Raw genomic sequence first — 18,376 nt, forward strand, 5'->3', positions numbered from 1 at the left:
GATGAAGGGGCGCCTGGGTGGCTCAGTCATTGAGCGGCTGCCTTCGGCTCAGGTCATGGTCCCAGGGTCCTGGGATCGAGCCCCGCATCGGGCTCCCTGCTCGGTGGGAAATCTTCTTCTCCCTCTCCCACTCCCCCTGCTTCTCCCTCTCCCACTCCCCCCGCTTGTGTTTCCTCTCTCGCTGTCTCTCTGTCAAATAAAATCTTTAAAATAAAATACCAATGAAGTTGGCTGTCATAGTGAATTTTTGTAGACCAGTTCCTTTTCCCATTGCAGAAAGGGTCCTCAGATGGAAGGGAAAACCTTTCGAGGCTGGCCCAGCCTCTGTTTCCCCTTCTTTGGGTAACAGACACTAGGGGCTGCCGCACGCGCAGCCCGAACCCACCAGCCAGAGCCCCCCTCTGTCCCTGCCCACGTGACCTGGGTGAGACCTGCCAGCGTGTGCAACTCGTGACCTGGGTGAGACCTGCCAGCACGTGCGACTCCATCCTGGAGCCTCTGCTGTGCCTGCTGGGGGCGTTCTGTCTGCTGAGTGGCTGAGAGGAACGGCAGGGAGCCTGGAGCCACTGGCCGCCAACCTGTCACTGAGGAGAGCCTGCCCAAGAACGCTGAGAACGGTACTTGACCTGGGATCCAGCTGGACCTGAGCAAGAACGACTCCTGGTTGTTCACAGAAGCCAGCAGAGTCCCTGGGCTTCTTTTTATCTCCTGACGAGTGACTGCTACATCTCCAAAGGGGTGGAATAGGGTTAAGGCTTCAGAACACGGAGCTGAGCTACTAAGTAAAACTCTCAGCTGAACAACCTCATCGCATGTTCTTTGCTTTCTTTCTCCTGTTTCTTTTCCACCTTCCCTCCTCTGGCAAAGAACAAATGTCAGCAAACTTTGTGGAAAGGCCGGCTGGGGGCCGGTAACTATTTTAAACATGTGGGCCATCAAGTCTCTGTCATAACTACTCGACGGGCCTTGTAGCACCAAAGCAGCAGACAAGACACACGTTAGGCAATAATCATGGTTGTGTTCCAGCAAAATTTACAAAACCAGGCAGCTGTGGGGCTTTGGCCCTCAGGCTGCGCTTTGCTGACCCCTGGACTGGGAAGCAAGGCAGATAATTTTTTTTAAATGCAGACATCTAACTGCACATTTTGATAAACTATGAAGCTATAAAGAGACTGCTAAGGGAGAGAGGACAGGAGAGACTGTGTTCTGAGAGGCAAGTAGGGTAAGGAGGCAGTGATGGGGTCACTCTGCAGCTGGTCAGAGAAGGCCTCTCTGGAAAGGGACCTCGGAAACTCTGGGGACTTGGGTGTGAATGAGGCAGGTCTGGTAGCATTCCAGGAAGGAGAAGCCGGAAGTGCAAAGGGCCTGAGGCAGGGCCTGAGGTATGGAGGGACAGCAAGGGGGCCAGTTGAGGGGAAACTCAGGGAGGTGAAGTTGGGGAGGCAGCCTGAGCCAAGGCTTGGAACTTAAGAGAACCATCGAGGAGGGACCGTCCTACTTGGCTCAAAGGCCCTGCTGAGAAGGGCTGCTGCAGGCCCCAGGGTGGGAAGCTTGAGGCATGGGGGGGATGGCAGTGGTGGGGCGCCTGTGCGTGGGTGGGAGAAGAGGCGTCTAGGGCATTTTGCCGCATCTCCGACTCGAACACAAGGTCAAATGGAGCTTCTGTGTCTGGAGCTGGAGGAAGTGGTTGAGGGTGGGTGGGGCGAATGTAGAGATCAGATGGACAAATTTGAGGTGTCTATAAAATCGACTTTCGCTATGGAACGCGAAACCAGAATGTCACAAATTACTGACCTGAGAACAGTGAGCATTTGTAAACTCTCCCAAGTTAACCAGGGTTTTTTACTAGCAGCCCCTAGCTCTGAATAAGCTCCCTGGAATTTTAGAGGGATCGACAGGAAGGGAACCAGCGAAGTAGATAATTTGAATTTTTGTGCCCTTGGGGCAGCCAGAAAAGGTAGTTCCAGAATGGCTGACAATGAAAGAGCATTTCTGAGAGGATCCTTTATCAGAGCTCAGGTGTTGTCGGGAAGGGTTTTTTCCTGACAGTTTTTGGGGCAGGGGCCGCAGGACTGCCTTATCTAAACCTAGGGCCGTTTCTGGCTAGGTCAAGAATTACTGGCTTTAGGCACATTGATAACAGGCAGGAGCCTCCACCCTCTCTCCAGCTGCAGCTTTTCTGTGCTAAACACACCTGCTGCCCTCCTTCTAGGGGGAGAGGGGGAGGCAAACAAAACCTGGGAACATTTGAAAGTACCTGGAGTTGGAGTTTAGGGGTGTGGCCCGTCCAGCTTGACTGGATGACCCCTCCTAGGCCCGGGGTCACCGAAGGTCAAAGTTAGAGGGACTTTGGCCCCCACTTTGTCCACTCAACCTTAGGGACACTAGCCACAGCTTTGGGAGCTCCCTCAGTCTGCCCAGGTCGCCCGGATGGTTATGGAGGAGAGTGGGTCCAGAAATCAAGCTCTAGCCCGGAGCTCAGTCCTCCCGAGAAAGGAGAACATGCCCTGGCGGGACACAGCCCAGCGCTGGGCAAGAGGCGGCCAGGCTCCATTCCTGGGACCTGTCCAGGGAAGTGACGGCCAGACTGCTCTTTGGAAGGGGAAGTCAGTGACTGTCTTTCAGTGTGATGTAGGATATTAAGGTGAAAGGCTTTGATTGGGTCCCCAGGGCTGAATAGTAGGACAGCTTGTTGAGCACCTACTGGGTACCGAGCACTGAGCTGGGTGACTCATTTCTTTCACACTCTACACAAGAGGGATCATAGCGCATGTCACCCCGTTCTGCCCCCTGTTCGGGCACTGATTCTGTCGTAGAGAAAATGTGTACGGAGAGATTCGCGTGCTGCCCCTTTCAACCCAATCTTCAATGCTGGCAGCCTTACAACGTGGCTGGAGTTGCCATCCGTTGCAAAAAGGAGAAAAACCTCGTCTCTTTAGAGGTTGAGAACTTGTCTGTCCTGTGCTGTACAGGATTGCCGGAAGGATCGAAGGCCACAATAAAAGGGAAGTACCTTTTCTTAAACTGTGAAACATGAAATGTAGTATTTTTAGTGTGACCAACTGTCTCATCTTAGAGTCTGGTTATGTGTTCTCTATTCTAGGGTGTTGGTTCCCTAAGGAATGAGGAGAACATTAAGTTTTCCTGCAGAATAATCTCAGCTTTTTTTTTTTTTTTAAGGAAATTCCCTATCTTTGCCCTTAGTTTGGGGACCTTCCTAAGTCACACCTGCCTGCAAAGTCATCAGCAGTGAGGTGTGCAGGAAGGGGCTGCAGGAAATCCTGTCTGCATCTGGCCAGGACACATCCTGTTTGCTCCTAGCGTGGGGTCCTTCTGGAGCTGGCCCTTGGCCCTGTCCCAGGTCTGAGGGCTCCCATGGGGCCTGGAGGAAGGCTTCACCTGCTCACCATTTCCACCATCACTATCATCTTCATCACCACCATCCTCTGCTTCCTGCAACCCGAAGGGGCTGTTCCAGGTTCCCAAACCAGTCCTGGGCCAGCTGCAACGATTGTCAAACCAGATGAGGTCTCCCCACCGGGCCTCATGGCTCTGCTGCTTTCTTTTGCTTTTTCAGTTCTGTGTGTGACCATGTCATCACTTTTTATTTTATTTTATTTTTAAGATTTTATTTATTTATCTGACAGACACAGCGAGAGGGAACACAAGCAGGGGGAGTGGGAGAGGGAGAAGCAGGCCTCCCGCTGAGCAGGGAGCCTGATGCGGAACTCGATCCCAGGACCCTGGGATCATGACCTGAGCCGAAGGCAGATGCCCAACGACTGAGCCACCCAGGCGCCCAAGGGTCTTCTCTTTTTAAAAAGTACTCTGTTTTTGAGTTCAGCCTGCTCTTGGAAATTTTTACTTGGCTTAAAAATAACATGAGAGGGGCACCTGGCTGGCTCAGTCAGTGGAGCATGCGACTTTTGATCTTGAGGTCGTGCGTTTGAGCCCTATGTTGGGGGTAGAGATTACTTTAAAAAAAAAAAACAAACACAGGGGCGCCTGGGTGGCTCAGTCGTTAAGCGTCTGCTTTCTGCTCAGGTCATGATCCCAGGGTCCTGGGATCGAGCACCGCATCGGGCTCCCCGCCCGGCAGGAAGCCTGCTTTTCCCTCTCCCTCTCCCCCTGCTTGTGTTCCCTCTCTCGCTGTCTCTCTGTCTCTCTGTCAAATAAATAAATAAAATCTTTAAAAAATAATAATAAAAAGAAACATTCGAATGAAAAGTTCGTTGTCTTAAAAAACAAAGACAAGAACAAAACTAGGTAATGCAGTAGCCATCCACAGATGCAACCCTTGGGTTGGGGACGATAGAATCTGGGGAGCTACCTTGCAAGAGAGCAACCAGGATCAGGGCGCTGGGCCTTGATGGATCCACATCTCTGTTTCAGTATTTAAAAAAAAAAAAAGCCATAAAAAGTATGCTTGGCTGAGGTTTCTTCTTTCAAAGGGAGAATAATTTCACCAAGTTTACTGAAGAGAAAGTGGTGCTTTGTTTTTACAACCAGATGGAATGTAGCCAGTGTCAGTCCTGAATTCCTGTGTTCGGAGGATCTGTCCTTCCAGCCCGGCCACTGGGTGGAGGCCTTGGGCCCTGCCTGCCCCGAGCCTCGGGGCCCCAACATGGTGTGGTGTGTGGTCAGTTTCACAAAAAGCCCAATTCTCTCCATTCCCGTTGCTGAATGACCTGCCCTGGGGATGGGGGGTTGTAAGGTGCCAGCCCTGTGAAGATGACTTAACCAGGTGAGAGGCAGGTAGAAGACGGTACATAAGCTGATAGCCACACCCTAGAGCCTGAAACCGTCCCTTCGCATTTGTTTTACATGGTGAATCAATGCAGGAATAAAACGTGCACGTTCACGAGCAAGAATGAGATCACCTTCTTTTCTAATACTTGGTTATGCATCTCCGTCCCTTATCCGAGAATGACAGCCACTCAGCGTACTTAGGGCAGAGCAAATTATCTCTGGATTGTGGATAATACTATGTCATTATTCCATGAGGCATCTAGCTCAGTGCCACCTGAGTCTTAAAACACTTTTTAAAAAATTTAATTATGCAATGGATACGTCAATACTTGCTCATTGGAAAAGACTCAGATGATACATGAATACACAAAGCAGGACTCAGAAGTGTGCCTTCCTGCCCTCGCTCGCCCCAGTCTTGCCCCAAAGTCCCACTTTGGGGTCTCTCTTCTAGTCTAGTTTCTGTGAACTTCCCAATGTCTAATAATACACATCCACACCCACACACATTCTAATAGGTTGCACATACACATAGATACGCACATTAGAGTTTTAAAAATTATTCTGGGATAAATAAAATAGGATCCTATTGTGTGCATTGTTTTGCAGATTCGATTTTTTTTTTTTTTAAGATTTTATTTATTTATTTGACAGAGAGAGACACAGCGAGAGAGGGAACACAAGCAGGGGGAGTGGGAGAGGGAGAAGCAGGCTCCCCGCAGAGCAGGGAGCCCGATGCGGGACTCGATCCCAGGACCCTGGGATCATGATCTGAGCCGAAGGCAGTCGCTTAACCGACTGAGCCACCCAGGCGCCCCAGATTCGATTTTTTTAAAAAAACTTAAAATGTCTTAGAGATCTGCCCATACCAGGTGGGTTGTCTATGTGACAGTTGAACAGCACAGATGTATTGTAACCAATCCTCTACTGATGGACTTTTTCCTCCAATTTTTAAAAATGTGGTAAAATACACATCGCATAAAATTTGTCATCTTAGCCATTTTTTAAATAATTTTTTAAACAGCAAAGGAAGTTCTACACCTTGTTTTTCCTTTTCCCTTTCTATTTAAAAAAGGATTTTATTTTTTTAAGTAATCTCTACACCCAACATGGGGCTTAAACCTACAACCCCAAGATTAAGAGTTGCGTGTTCTACTGACTGAGCCAGCCAGGTGCCCCTCATCTTAGCCATTTAAAACTATACAGTTGAGTAGCATTAAGCACATTCATATTGTGCAAAATTCCATCTCCAGAACTTTTCTCATCTTGCCACACTGAAACTCTGTCCCCATTAAACATGAACTCCCCATTCCTTCCCTCTCCCAGCCCCTGGAAACCATCGTTCTATTTTCTGTTTCTATGAATTTGACTATATTCTGAATCTATGAATAAATCTATGAATTATGACTATAAATCATATACTATTTGTCTTTTTGCGACTGCCTTATGTCATTTAGCTCAATGTCCTCAAGGTTCATCCATGTTGTAGCACGTGTCAGAATTTCCTTCTTTTTTAAGGTTGAGTACGATTCCATTGTGTGGACAGACTGTGTTTTGTTCATCCATGCATCTATTGATGGACAGGCTGCTTCCACATTTTAGCTACTGTGAATAATGCTGCTGTGAACACGGGTGTACATATATCTCTTGGAGAGGTTGCTTTCAGTTCTTTTGGGTACACACCCAGAAGTGGACTTCTGGATCTTCTAGAAATGGTAATTCCATTTCTAATTTTTTGAGAAGCCACTAAGTTGTTTTCCACAGCGGCTGTACCATTTTTACATTTCCACCAACAATGCACAAGGGTTCCAGTGTCTCTGCATCCTCCCCAACATGTATGCTTTTCTTCTTTTAGAAAAAATGATAGTAGCCATCCTAATGTGTGTGAGGTGATAGCTTGCTGTGGTTTTGATTTACACTTCCCTAATGATTAGTGATGCTGAGCGCCTTTTCATGTGCTTCTTAGATAGCTGTATGTCTGCTTTGGAGAAATGTCTGTTTAGGCTCTTGCCCATTTTTGAATCAGGTTCTTTAGTTTTTTTGTTGGTGATATTAAAGGATTTTTAAGTTTTTTTTTTTACAGTTATTCAATATTTAAGAAAACATTTTAGGGGACAAATTTGTGTGTACATCTTTGTGCAAGTGTGAACTCTAAAAATTAGAGTTTTTTTTTTTTTTTTTTTTTTTTTTAAATTAGAGTTTTTAAGATCAAAAAGCAGGCACACTAATTTTGATAGATATGGCCAAGTTGTTCTCCAATTTGCCTGCTTCCCCCGTCCTCAACAATGCTTGTTATTATCCACCCTTTTTTTCTAAATTTTAATTCCAATATATTAACATACAGTGTTACATTACTTCCGGGTGCAAATATAGTAAGTCAACAACTCTATACATTACTCCGTGCTCATCATGACAAGTGTAATCTTTAATCCCCTTTATGTATTTCCCCCTTCCCCCCACCTACCTCCCCTCTGGTGACCATCAGTTTGTTCTCCATAGTTGAGTGTGTTTTTTGGTTTATCTCTTTTTTTCTTTGTTGGTTTGTTTTCTTTTTTCTTTTCTTTTTTTTAATTAAGTAGGCTCCATGCCCAACACGGGGCTTGAACTCACAGCCCCAAGATCAAGAGTCACACGGTCTATTGACTAAGCCAGCCAGGTGCCTCTGTTTGTTTTGTTTCTTAAATTCTTCATATCAGTGAAACCATATGGTATTTGTCTTTCTCTGATTGACTTACTTCACTTAGCATCATACCCTCTAGATCCATCCATGTTGTTGCAAATGGCAAGATTTCATTCTTTTTTAAGGCTGAGTAATATTCCATTGTGTATACATGCCACCTCTTCTTTATCCATTCATCTGTTGATGGGCATGTGGGTTGCTTCCATATCCATCTTTTTATTTAAAAATATTCTTTGTGAAATAGCTTACATACAAAGAGTGGATGAAAATGCAGATGTCATGGGACACCTGGGTGGCTCAGTCAGTCGGGCTTGATTTCGGCTCAGGTCATGATCTCAGGGTCTTGGGATCAAGCCCTGCATTGGGCTCTGCTTTGGGCATGGAGCCTGCTTGGGATTCTCTCTCTCTCTCTCTCCCTCTCCCCCCACCAATCCCACCACCGCATGCACATGCTCTCTCTCTCTCTAAAAAAAATTAAAATTAAAATTAAAAATTAAAAATAATAAAAAAGGAAAATGCAGATGTACAGTTTTAAATGAATGGTTGTTTACTCACCACCCAAATTAAGAAAAGGAACTTTACCAGTGTTTTACTGCATGATTCTTCCCAGTCATAACCCGCAACCTAAGACCCAAAGGTAACCACTTTCGTGAATTCACTGCATGAATATCCCACAATTTGTCCATTGTACACTGATGAACGTTTGGGTCACTTCCAATGCTGTGCACATGTCTCCTGATACCCACATGCAGGAGCTTTTCCAGGGCAGACACTTTGCTGTGGACTGCTCATGCTTTATTGTAGGACTGACAGGGGTTCTTTTTTTTTTTTTTTTAAGATTTTTATTTATTTGACAGAGAGAGACACAGCGAGAGAGGGAACACAAGCAGGGGGAGTGGGAGAGGGAGAAGCAGGCTTCCCGCCGAGCAGGGAGCCCAATGCGGGGCTCGATCCCAGGACCCTGGGATCATGACCTGAGCCGAGGGCAGACGCTTAACGACTGAGCCACCCAGGCGCCCCCTGACAGGGGTTCTTAACTGCTTATGTTTCATGGACCCCTTTTGCACACTAGTGAAACCATTGGACACTTTCTTAGAATAACATTTAATAAAAATATATAAAATAGAATACATAGGATTACAAAGAAAACCAATTATATTGGAATATAGTTTTCAAAATATTAAGAAAGCAAATTCATGATAAAATATATGTCCTCCAACCATTAAATGGTAATACTTAGTCATCAGTCTCATACCCACCCTAATTTTTTTTTTTCTAAGTAGGCTCCACACCCAGCAGGGAGCCTAGTGCAGGGCTTGAAGTCACAACTCTGAGATCAAGACCTGAGCTGAGATTAAGAGTCAGACACTTAACCGACTGAGCCACCCAGGTGCCCCATACATACCCTAATTTTGAAGTTGTGATGAATATAAATGATATTTTGAGATATCAGCAACAAGTTTAATGTGATAATGTGATAATCTATATTCTTTTGGTGGAAGTCATAGGCATGACTAATACTACTTTGGTTTGATTGCTAATAGAAGAAAATACCAAGTTTCAGTTAGAAGTTAGCAAAAATACATAGTTTTTCTTTTTTTTCCTCATTGAAGTTTACAGAGCCCCAAGTTCCATTTGTCTACCCCAGGTTAAGAATCCCCACACTAAGAAATGCTAACCCATCTCCCACATGGTTATGGTGCTTTATACTTCAAGCACGGCGAATGATTCCTGTCTCACTTCCTGACAGCACTAGCTATAGTCAGGCTTTCAAATTAGTGCCAATATGGTGGGTGTGAAATAGTATCTCCTTGAGACTTTAATTTGCATTTTCCTGATTATTCATGAAGCATCTTTCCATGTGTTTTTTTCCTTCTCTGTAATGACTGTCTTTTGCTTATTTTTCTGTTGGGTTTTTGGTTTTTTCTTTCTGATTTGTAGGAATTCTCCCTATGAGAAGAAATGGGGGAGAAATGGATGAAGTGTTTTTGCTTTTGTTTAAATAAATAATAAAGAAAAAACAAAAAAACCTATTATTTATATATGTTGCAAGTATATTCTTCTGGATTGTGGCTTGCCCTTTTTATTCTTCATGGTATCCATGATAAAACGGAAATTCTTAATTTTAATATAGTAGAATCTATCAATTTTTGTCTTTATAGTTTGTGCTAAATTCTTTTCTATTTCAAGACCATGAATGGGTGGGAGGGATGGGGTGGCTGGGTGATGGACATTGGGGAGGGTATGTGTTGGGGTAAGTGCTGTGTATTGTGTAAGATGATGAATCACAGAGCTGTACCCCTGAAACAAATAATACATTACATTATATGTTAATAAAAAAAAGATCATGAAGACTTCCACTTTTATTGTTTTCTAAATTATTTACAGATTTGTATTTCACATGTAAGTCTTCAATCTACCTGGAATTAATTTTATGTATGTGGAGGTAGGGATCTGATTTCATTATTTTCCCACATGGTTAATTAGTTGTCCCAGCACCAATTGGTGAATCCATTTGTTCCCCACTAATCTGCAGTTCCAGTTCTGTCTGAAAGCAAACTTCCGTAAGTGCTTTGTTTCTGGGCTCTATCCTGTTTCAACAATCTGTTGTTCGTTGCCGGCATCAATACCCCACAGCCAAATTTCTTTACCTGGTGGAGGCAAGTCTCTCATTTTCTTCAGGCATACCCTGGCTATTGGCAGCCTCAGCTCTTCCAGAGAAATGTTAGAATCGGCTTGCCAAATCTCACAAAAAATAACTCGTGGAATTCTTAATTGGGATTGCATTGAATTTGTAGAGCAACTTGTGGAAAGTTGACATCTTTCTGTTACTGAGTCTTATCCAAGAATATAATCTGCTTTCCATTCATTTAGGTCTCCTTTAACATCTAATGTCTTTTCAATAAAATTTTGTTAATTTCTCCAGCAAAGGCTTGCACATCTTTTGTTAGATTTATTATTAGCTCTTCCTTCCTTCCCACCTTTCAGTTTTTTTATTTCTGATATTATAAAGACCTTTTAAAAATTGTTTTCTGATTGTTGCTGGTATATAGAAACGCAGATATGTACTTTTATATATTGATCGTGTATCCAACCTTTACAAATTCTCTTATTCTAATATAATGTAGCCATAAATTATTTTTAAAATTTTCATATATCTATTCATATCATCAGCAAAGAATGACAATTTATTTCTCTCTTTCCAATCCTTAAATGTTTTATTTATTTTTCTTGCCATTCTATCTTGGTTAGGATCTTCAGTGCAATGCTAAATTCAAGTGATCAAAATGGGCAACGTAGGTCGCATTGGATTTTAAAGGGAATTAAATATAACATTTGTTGTAGAGTTGTCATTTTTGGTACATACTCGTATTCCATCTTTATTGTTATTGTTACAAAATACTATGATTTTAGTGGTTTAACAACACAAATATATTATTTTACAGTTCTGGAGGGTAGACATCTGACAGGGTCTCACTGGGCAATAATCAAGGTGTGGACAGGATTGTGCTTCCTTCTGGAGACAGTAGAGAAGTATTCACTTCCTTGACTTCTCCAGCTTCTGGAGGCACCCACATTCCTTGGTTGTGACTCCGCCCTCCAACTTCAAAGTCAGTGATGTTGCATCAATGATCCTTCCATAGCCACATCTCCCTCTGACCTACTGCAGCCAGAAAAGGTGCTCCACATTAAAGGATTCATGTGATCAGACTGGACCACCTGGATAATCCAAGATAATCTCCCATTTCAAGGTCCTGAACCCTAATCATGTCTTCAGAGTCCTTTTTGCCATGAATGGTAATGTATAGGTTTTGGAGATAAGAATGGGACATCTTTAGAGGGGGCGGGTTGCAGGGGGCATTATTCCAACCCATGTAGGCTGGCTGGGTCTGAGGACCCAGAGGGAGTCCCACAAAGACCAGCCAAGAGAGTCCCTGGCCTTGCACAGGATGGAAATCAAATGTGAGCCGAGACAAAGTGAGAGCAGAGTTTATTGAAGACAGAGTGTGCAGATAAGGACACAGCATCCGGGAGACTTGGAAAGGAAAGGAGAGTGAATCTTATCTCTGCTCGGGCTTTGGGGTTTTTACTGAGGATTGTAATCTGGTGATGTGTTTTCTCCACCACCCAGGAACTGGTTAAAACAAAGGTGAGTGTTTAGGTGTTCTCCATAAGTCACTTATGCCCTGGAGCCAGGGGTCTTGGTGAGCCAGTGGTCTAGAAAACGCTCATGACAACCCCTCCCAGTCACTCCTTGGATATTATCTATTGTGCTGGAAGCCTGAAAAGAATTGTTAAGTCCTTGACCTCCAAAAAGAGGACATACATTAACTGTTCTATAAGGCCTGTGTAAGGTGGGGGCAGATCCTAGCAAGAACAGAAGCAGGAAAAGGAGCAAAAAAAGCATTTTCATGGGGTCCCTTTAGTTTCCCCATCTCACGACTATCATAATATTATTTATTAGGTTAGGGAAATGCACTTCCATTCTTTGATTGCTAAGTTGTTGTCATAAGTAGATGTTGAAATTTATTAAATGACTGTCCTAAGTTTCTCAGTTAAGATCATATGGTTTTTCTTCTTTAATCCGTTAATGTCATGAATTATGTTAGTACATTTTCTAGTGAACTACTCTTACATGCCTGAGATAAACCAACTTGGTTTATAATGTTTTATCTTTTTTATATGTTACTCAATTCTTTTAGGCAAGTATTTAATCTAGGATTTTTTGCATCTCATGTGGAGGTTGAACTGGTATTTTCCTTTCTTGTATGATTTTTTTGTGTCAAGGCTATGCTAAAGTATACCTTGAGTGGGAAGAGTCCTTCTTTTCTACAGAAACATTTGTGAATGATTAAAATTATATATGTACATAATTTTAATCATTCATAAATATATGCATGTTTATTTATTTGAATATTTAATGCAATTTGCCTCTGAATCTATCTGGGTCTGGTGTTTTCTTTGTGGTGAGATTTTTGTTTTAATTGAGCTAAAATTCATAGAACATAAAATTATCCACTTTAAAGCATACAGTTCAGTGGCATTTAGAAATTCACAGTGTTGTGCAACCATCACCTCCATCCAATTCCAAAACATTTCAGCGTTCCCTAAGGAGACTGTCCCCATTAGCAGTCACTCCTTCCCCCTCCCCGAGGCCCTGGTAGTCTCTCCTCCACATTCTGTCTCTATGGATTTACCTATTCTGGATATTTGACATAAATGGGATTATGCTGTGTGTGACCTTTTGAGTCTGGCTTCTTTCACTTAGCAGAATGTTTCAAGGTTCATCAACATTGCAGCATGTGTCAGAATTTCATTTTCAAGCTTGAATGAGATCCTGTTGTATGGGTCTGCCATATTTCGTTCATCCATTCATCCATTGATAGTCGTTTGGGTTGTTTCCACCTTCTGGCAGTTGTGAATAGTGCTGCTGTGAATATTCATGTACAACCATTTGTTTTGAGTACCTATTTTCACTTCTTTTGTATGCACACCTAAGAGGGGAATTGCTGGGTCCTATGGTAATTCTCTGTTTAACTTTTTGAGACACCACCATTCAAATTCTTTTCAAGTAGCTTTGGCAGAACATGTACTAAAATTGGAATGATACAGAGAAGATGAGCAGGGCCCCTGCACAAGGATGACACACAAATTCCTGAAGCATTCCATATTTAAAAAAAAAATTCTTTTCAGGTAACAGGATTATTTGAGTTCTTTATTTCTTCCTGAGATGGTTTCAGTAATTGTGTTTTTTCCAGGAAGGTATCTACTACTTTATCTAAGTTTTCAAATGTATTGGCGTAAATGTTGATATTAGCTTTAATAATACTTTTTTTTTTTTTTTTTTTTTTTTAGGAGGGATAGAGGGGTGGGGAGGGGCAGAGGAAAAGGAGAGAGAGAGTCTTAAGCAGGCTCCTTGCCCAGCATGGATGGAGCCCAGTGCGGGGCTTGATCTCAGGACCCTGAGATCATGACCTGAGCCCAAGTCAAAAGCTTAACTGACTGAGCCACGCAGGCGCCCCGATAATACTTTCTTTTTTATGTTTTCTTAGCTTTTCAGAAATTTCTACTCTTATTCTTTCCTTTCCAAACTTTTTAAATTCTGAAATTGAGTGCTTGGTTCATTTATTTTGAGATTTTCTTCTTTTCCAACATACATAGCAAAGATTAAACATTGTTTCTATATACTGATGTCAGTTTGTGTCAGCGTTCAGTTCTGATTACTTCCAAGTGTATGCATTTTTTCCAGTTTATCTTTCTATATTTTGTCACTGATTTCTAACTTAATTGTAGTGTGGTCAGAGAGACTGGTCTGTATGGTACCAATCCTGTGAAATATGTGAAACCTAACAGTTGGTCAACTTTTGTAAATATTTCACGTGTGATTGAAAAGAATGGGTCTTCTCACATCCATCAGAATGGCTAAAATGAAGAGGTAGACTACTACCAACCACTAATGAGCTGTGGGGCAACTAAAACATTCACATACTTCTGGTGGGAATGTAAATTGCTACAGCCATTTGGAAACCTTTTGGGCAATGTCTGCAAAGGCTAAACATAAGCTAAACATACCCAACAGAAATACATACACATGATCATCAGAAGACATTTAAAAGAATGTTCATCCTGGGACACCCAACTGGCTCAGTTGGTAGAGCACATGACTCTTGATTTCGGGGTCGTGAATTCAAGCCCCTCATTGGGTATAGAGATTACTAAAAGAAAAATAGTAATAAAGGTTAAAAAAAAATGTTCATTCTAGCACCATTTGTGCTACTTGCAAAGAGGCAACGATCTAAATGTCCATCAACAGAAGTATGGAGGGCGCCTGCATGGCTCAGTTGGTTAAGTGTCTGCCTTCAGCTCAGGTTGTGATGTCAGGGTCCTGGGATTGAGTCCCGCATTGGGTTCCCTGCTCAGCAGGGAGCCCGATGCGGGACTCGATCCCGGGACTCCAGGATCATGACCTGAGCCGAAGGCAGTCGCTTAACCAACTGAACCACCCAGGCGCCCCTAAATAAATAAAATCTTAAAAAAAAAAAAACAAAACCCAGAAGAATGGATAAATGTGATTTATTCATACAATGAAATAAGAATGAAAAAGATATTTCTACACACATAAATCTCACAAACATAATATTGAGCAAGAGAGACACAAAAGAGTACTACTGTATGATGTCATTTATAATAAGTAAATATGGGCAAAATTAATCATTTAAGCATTTGAAGTCAGGATGGTGGTTTCCTGTAGCATGGACTGTGACTGTGGGTGGTGTAGTGGCAAGAAAAAGGGTTTGAGGGTGTCATAAAGTTCTATTTCCTGATCTAATCCAAGTCCTGGGTCTGTAGTGTGTCAACCTCATGAGAATTCATTAGGTCATATATTTTTGATTCACATACTCTTCTCTATATATGTTATTGTTCAATAAAAAAGTTCAGTTAATGGTCACCTGGTAGCTCAGTTGGTTAAGCACCTGACTTGATTTCAGTTCAGGTCATGATCTTGGGGTCCTGGGATGGAGCCTTAATACAGGCTCCTCACTCAATGGGGAGCCTGCTTGATGATTCTCTTTCTCCCTCTCCCCTCCTCCTACTCGTGCGCATGCGTGCGCTCTCTCTCTCTCTCAAATAAATAAATCTTTAAAAAAATTTTCAGTTAAAAAAAAGAATGTGTATTCTTTAATTGCTGGGCACAATAGTTATATATTCATTAAATCAAGCTTGTTAGGGGTGCCTGGCTGGCTCAGTTGGTGGAGCCTGTGACCCTTGATCTCCAGGTTGTGGGTTCGAGCCCCATGTTGGGTGTAGAGATTACTCAAAAATAAAATCTTAAAAAAAAATTTCTTTAAATCAAGCTTGTTAATTGTTCTGGTCAAATCTCTATCCTTACTTATTTCTTACACACTTGATCTGTCAAGTGCTAAGAAAAGTTATACTAAACTTTCCCACCATAACGGTGGATTTGTCAGTCTCTTCTCATAGATCTGTAAATATATGCTTTATATATTTTGAGGCTATATTATTGGGGGCTTAGAAGTTTAGAATCGTGGGCGCCTGGGTGGCTCAGTTGGTTGAGCGACTGCCTTCGGCTCGGGTCATGATCCTGGAGTCCCTGGATCGAGTCCCGCATCGGGCTCCCTGCTCGGCAGGGAGTCTGCTTCTCCCTCTGACCCTCCCCCTTCTCATGTGCTCTCTCTCATTCTCTCTCTCTCAAATAAATAAATAAAATCTTTAAAAAAAAAAAGTTTAGAATCGTTATCTTTTCTTTTTTTTTTTTTTTAAAGATTTTATTTATTTATTTGAGAGAATGAGATAGAGAGAGAGAGCATGAGAGGGGGGAGGGTCAGAGGGAGAAGCAGACTCCCTGCTGAGCAAGGAGCCTGATGCGGGACTCGATCCTGGGACTCCAGGATCATGACCTGAGCCGAAGGCAGTCGCTTAACCAACTGAGCCACCCAGGCGCCCATAGAATCGTTATCTTTTCCTGGTGAATTGCAAATTTTTGTCATTATGTAGTCCTCTTTATCACGGGTAACAATTTTTGCTTTCTTATCTATTTTGTCTGATGTTTGATAGCTGTTCCAGCTTTCTCTTGGCTACTGTTTTCCAATTTATCTTTATCTATATTTTCACTTTTTTTAGTGTCCTTATGTTTTGGAAGCATGTCTTGTGAACAGCATGTAGAGGAATTATTTTTTTAAAAATCTGGCTCAACAGTGTTTTCTTTTAACTATTATCTTTCTTCTGACGTTGATTATTGCAGTTGAGAAGTTAGTCATCTACTTGTTATTCCTTTGTAGGTGATTTGTTTCATCCCCTTGCTCTTGCTGCCTCCAAAATTTTTGCTTTTCTTTGGTATCTTCCAGTCTCACTGCGAATCTATGATTTGTGGATCTACTTTCCTCCTTCCTTCTCTCCCTCTCTCCCTTCCTTCTTTTAACCTGTTGGGATTTATTAGATTTTTGAATTTGAGCCTTGGTATATTTGAACAATTCTGGCTAATTCTCATCCATTATATTTTCAAATATTACTTCTTTCTCATTCCCTTTGGCCTCTCCTTCCGGACAACATAACTTACCAACTTTTGTTCTATATTTTGTCTCAAACTCTTTTTCATGTTTTCCTTCCCTTTGTGCTTTGGTACTGCATTCTCTGTGATATTTTTCAAATCCATCAGGTAGTTCATTAATTCTTCATCTGTGTTCAGTCTGGTGGCTGGAGCATCCACTGAACTATTCGTTGTAATTATTACATCTAAAGTTTATTTTTAAATGTTTTATTTTATTCTTTTTCAAATCTATTTGTTCTATGTACATATTTATTTGTTTAAACATACCAAACACATGTATTTTATGTTCTGTATCTGATAAAATCAGAAGTCTTTGTAATTGTGTCTGCTGTCTGTGGTTTCTGCTGTTCTTTATGGTGCTTTGTTTCCTTGTGTATCTTGTGATTTTTGCTTAGGAAGTGTTCATTTCCCTCTATTTCATTTTTTATTCAGTAGGAATTCTTTGAGGTTTGGACTGAGGTTGAGTTCTTCCAGAGGGGGTTTGCATATGCTTCTGAAAGTCACCTGAGGGCCCTATTATCCCAAGATGATGGGTGGTGTGTGTGTGTGTGTGTGTTGCATGCATGCACACTTGGTATCAGTTTTGGAGTTCAGTGCAGAAAATAGAAACCACTCAGTGTTTTTTATGCAGAAAGGAGTTTAAAACAGGAAATTAAGTGCTTATAAAATCCCTGGAAAAATGGAGGAGTCATAATCAGGAGGCCTCTCTGGAACTGTTGAGTTGAAGACCATATCATCATAGTTTTAATTCAGACATAAGGAAACTAGGATTAGGAAGCCACTAAGGCTACTGAAGCTGTTACCATAACAACCATATCTACCCACAAAGCTGCTGATAAGACCCTGAAATGCTGAGTCTGGCCACTGCCACAACTATCTTTCACACTTGTCTTCATGACCTTAATTATGAGCTTAAAGACAGCCTCTGTGTCAACTTCATCTGCCAAATCTCACACAAGTCTGTGTAATTGGCCAAACCTAATTCACATCTACAACTTAGCTGCAAAAGAGAATCAGAAATGAAGTTTTTACTTTCTAGCCTCTATGATGCAGGAGTTGGTAATGTGTACTGAGTCCTGTTGATTATATTCAGCATAGAACCACCAGTTAGCTTCTCACTGCTCTGTAACAGCTCAGTTCTTGTTAGCCTTGGGTCAATATTTGCCTAGTGTATCTTTTCCATCCCCTTATTTTGAACCTTTGGGAGACACTATTCATTGGCTACTGAGCACTAATTTTGAATTCTCTTCTCTCTTGTATACTTTTACTATATAGGGTGGGAGTGACTATCTTCTCTTGCCAGATGACAACTGTTTTGATTAATGAAACACAAGCAGAAGTCTGTTGAGAATTCTGGGAAGGTTTTTGTTTTTCCTGAAAAAGGAAACAATGTGACCAGTATTGCTTCTTTTCTTTTCCTGCCTTCACTATGAATATAATGGCTGGAACCTTGGCAGCCTTTCTGTGACCATGAAGGAAAGGTCAAGAGAAATGACGAGACACTATCTCTACACTACTCAACAAAGACCAGCAGCCACATACTCCCAGACTTCTACAAGAGAAATAAACCCACTTTGTCAGCTATTGTTAGGTGGTGTTTCTGTTATTTGTACTCAAAAGTAGTTCTCACCAACACATAACTTTCTTTTTATATGCATCTTCTGTAAATAACATATAGATTTTGTTGTTGTTGTTGTTAACTAAATCTGAAAATCTCTGTATTTTAAAATAGGGATTTAATTCATTCTTTTTGTGTGATTGCTGATATGTTTTGACTTATTCCTGAAAACTTATTTTGCTTACTTTTTACCATGATTCTTCTAAAAGATTTTATATTTAGGTAATCTCTACACCCAATGTGGGGTTTGAACTCACAACAT

At 41.9% G+C, this 18,376-nt stretch overlaps 1 non-coding gene across 1 annotated transcript; it reads left to right on the plus strand.

Annotated features, from left to right (window-relative positions):
• The first annotated feature begins 12,998 nt into the window (after positions 1 to 12,998).
• On the plus strand, positions 12,999 to 13,102 carry LOC123324662. The gene has a single exon (XR_006539939.1). It is a non-coding gene; the product is annotated as a U6 spliceosomal RNA (small nuclear RNA).
• The last annotated feature ends 5,274 nt before the right edge of the window (positions 13,103 to 18,376 follow it).

The sequence above is a fragment of the Neomonachus schauinslandi genome, chromosome 4 (genome assembly GCF_002201575.2).
Source record: "Neomonachus schauinslandi chromosome 4, ASM220157v2, whole genome shotgun sequence".
Lineage (NCBI taxonomy): Eukaryota > Metazoa > Chordata > Mammalia > Carnivora > Phocidae > Neomonachus > Neomonachus schauinslandi.